We start from the raw sequence: 3,530 nt of genomic DNA, 5'->3' as shown, positions 1-3,530 counted from the left end.
TGTGTGGGAGGTCGGACGCGGCCGCCGGCTTCGGCATGAGCTGCGGCAGCTTCCCCGGCTTCCCCTACAAGAGGGTGGAGAGGACCTTGTCTCCTTCCATCACACCTCTGTGAATATAGAAGGGCCATCTTTACCCCCCTACCGCGGGTTCTCTGTGCACCCAAAGGAAAGGCACATCCAGACCATGGTACCTGAGCCTCTCGGAAAGAGTATTTGTGTTCACTGAGCTGTGCGGGGCCGTGCTGCAGGAGACTTGTGACACTGCTGCGCTGAGTCTCCAGAGCTGCTCTCTTGCGCAAGGGTGCACAGGCTGGGTTGGGGCAGCCACAAACTAGTAGTAAGTGAGATTCCAGCACTGGGGTTTTTTTCCTTTTAAAGGGAAGAAAATGTAGTTTCAGAAAAAATAGTGTTTCTTTTTTTTCCCCAAATAATTTTAAATTGTCCGCATGCAGGGTGGCAGACAAAGGGAAGCTCATGGTTCTGGCTTTGTTCTTGGTTTCACTTACAATTTAAGCTTCCTGCAGCAAAATTGACCTTGTTAGGACTTTTTTTCTGGGTCTGTTTTTTGTTTGTTTTTAGCTTTTCCATCTATGGAAAAGGCAAGAAGAATGTGGCAGTAAGGCTAGAACGTGAAAGGGAAACTAAGGAGTGGAGATAATGCTCCGCAGGGTAACTTAGGTGGCTCTCAGACTAACGCAAAAGGGGAGGGTTTTGCAATATGGACTGAGAGACTCGAGCAGCTGCTTTGCGTAACTAAGGTGGCTGTTTTCTTAATACTGCTCTGAAAAACATCGATTCAGAGCTCCCCGAGAAGTGATGTTTCTCAGAAGACCATAATGAGGTGAGAGCGAAAGGCTCAGCAGAGCTCCAGAACAGCACCTGTCTTACAGGTTCTTAAAAATCCTAATGCCTTCCCAGAAACTGCGTCTCTTCTTGGAAATTCGCTAGAATTAAACGTACTGGAGTTTTCAACAAGCCTCAGACTTTGACTGCAATATATTTTGTGGAAATAATGTGTGGGGGGAAAAAAAGTTCTTGGAAGTTTGGGGTTTTGTTGTGTGAGAGAAGCAAACCTTTGGGGCTGGTAGAGGTGGATGCTACACTCCATACCTGGTGCGGAAGGGAAATGGCCACCTTGAAGGAGAGGCAGGAGATGCTGTTTTCTGGGGTGCTCAGCTTCCAGGAATAACTGTCTACAGAATGAGTTCAGCTGTGAGATGGAGTATAAATGGATGGTGTAAGTGCTGAGGCCATGGTGGTGACAGCCAGGCTGGAGAAAAATGTCCTGGGTTTTAGCACTTGGTTAAGGAGGACTGATTGGAGACTGCCAGGAGAAACATGCTGGCAGAAGAGCAGCGTCAGAGTTGCCTCTAGCCAGAAGGATTTTCTACTCAACAGCATCTTTGTGTAATGAGCCCCTCCTCACCAATGAGGAATCGCCCTGGAACCGAGTAATTCACAGCGTAGTTTTGGGATGACCACATTCCATATCCCGAGAAAGACTAAACTGGCCTTTCAAGAGATTTTTAATAAAAGCATGAAGAAGTTTGTGAAGAGAATGAGGAAATTGGTGAGCAGGACCAGGGCAGTGAAAGCAGAAGAGGGGGAAGCTGTGTCTGTTCCAGGTAGCTCTAAATCTTTTCCGTGAAATTGGAAGGTGGCCCATGTGATGCGCATCATAAGCAAAGGCTCTTGAAGAACAGCTAACAGAGGACATCTTTGCATGGAAAGATAAGAGACATGTCTCTCGAGAGGAGAGAGAGAACGGGTGGCCTCCAAGAGGGGTCAGTGTCTGGGCCCATGACACCCTGAGTGTTCAGATATGATCTACCAGAGAGGTGCAGAGAGACAGGATGGGGTTTTCCAGTGGAACCAGGTTATCTGGGGTAATAAAATGTGGGCTGATTTGTAGGAAGTTGCTGATTGAGGCATGATCTAATAAGTGATAATATTTAGTACAGATGAAAATCAGGCAATGCACACAGAAAAAACCCCCGATGCTAATCTCCGGTAGCAACAGGCTCAGAGCCGACTGTTGCTACTCAAAACAAGGTCCTGAAAGCATGGTAAAATACTGATGCAGAGTTCAGGAGCGTTTGCTCAAATTAATAAGTTGTATGTTAGGAATTATAAGGAAAGGACAAGGAAATAATGCACCGTGTACACCCCGAATGCACCCGGACTTCCGTGCGTTTCTAGTGTCCTCATCTCGAATGGGCAAAGGACGGGAAAAGGTAGAGAAGAGCAGCAAGATTACTAAATCGGTGTGACGTGGCTTTTGAAGGGAGTGAGGAATGGAGGAGGTGAGCACAAGCAGTTCCTCAGTTCAATCCAGCGTGAGCTGCGTGTCAAGTGGAATTTCTGAAGGCAGGATCAGCATGAGCAGAAGGAGGTGCTGCTGGTTCAGCGTCCTGTTGCTGTGCTGGGGGATGCCTTCCCCCATGGGTGGTGAAAACTGCGCGGGTTTAAAAAGTCAGGACAAGAAGGAAATGCCCTTTGAGGGCTGTTAAATGCCAGATAATGCCTCTGGTTTAGGAAATTGCTGGAAGCTGCAGGAGTGTGTTGGGGAAGTGTCATTGCCTGTGCTTATACTTTTCCGCAGGCACCCGGATGGGTCTGAGGTCCGAGCTGGTGTTGCTGTGGCGTTCTAGCCATCGGAACAGGCCAGAGGTGGCATTTCACTGTCCTGGGAACTGGCTACACCTCGTTTTTCACAAAGAAAGTTCAAGCACCAAGTGATCTGTTAGGTATTCTGGACAGGCAGAAGTGATGCACTTGACGACAAACTCTGCTGGAAAAATCCAAAGTGTTTTTTGAACTCTGCATTTCACAGAGACCCATTTAAAGTCCCTTTTTTAATTCAGAGAATTTTCTGGCATTTCTGTGACAACAGGTAAAACGCTCTAGGCTGGCTCCTCGTCCACCTTCCTCTGGGGTGCTGGGAGGTCTTGTGTGAGCACCAAAATGGCCGTTGAACCAGACTGGTGGGAGGGATGTGCCTTCCAGTCCTGGAAATGTCTTATTTACACGTGGCTGTGCGATCCGGGAGGCTTCTGCAGGGCTCAGCTTTTCTGAGAACAGGGAGTGCTCAGAGGTGCGCAGCAAGCAGTGAAAATTTCTCACGAATCAGCACACTCGGCCCATAGGGCAGCTGTGTCTGGTGCTTCAGTACAAGAGGGTATAAATGGGGAGAACTGGTGTGAGAACTGTGACAAAGCGAACAAAGCTCTGTTTGAGGTGCGGGTGGGTAATGGAAAAGGGGGCTGGCTGCCCTCGGAATGCTGGCTTGGTGTGGCTGTGGGAGACAGCCGCCGGAAATCAATTCCTGCTCCAGTAGCCTGAACAACTCCCTGTTCCACCAGCTACAAGTGGAAGCTGGCTGCTGTTTAAGAGGCAGACGAGATCATGGCTGTTGGAAGAGCTCTGGGTAGTACCAGTAACAAACCGAGCATCCCTCTCCCCTCCATGCTAAGTGACACCACAGCAAATCCAAGCCTCTGGGAGGCAAAGCTGCTCCTCTGGTTTTCCTG

General features: G+C 48.8%; 1 protein-coding gene across 1 annotated transcript in view; it reads left to right on the top strand.

The window, feature by feature from the left end:
- The window catches only part of PLCB2 (phospholipase C, beta 2), a gene marked incomplete at its 3' end in the record, with an annotated part of 36,026 nt that overhangs the window by 5,724 nt on the left and 26,772 nt on the right, over nt 1-3,530 (top strand). The gene's annotated exons all lie outside the window — the stretch shown is intronic.

This window comes from Buceros rhinoceros, unplaced genomic scaffold (genome assembly GCF_000710305.1).
Source record: "Buceros rhinoceros silvestris isolate BGI_N320 unplaced genomic scaffold, ASM71030v1 scaffold19892, whole genome shotgun sequence".
NCBI classification, from domain to species: Eukaryota; Metazoa; Chordata; class Aves; order Bucerotiformes; family Bucerotidae; genus Buceros; species Buceros rhinoceros.
This window is presented reverse-complemented; position numbering and strand designations above follow the sequence as displayed.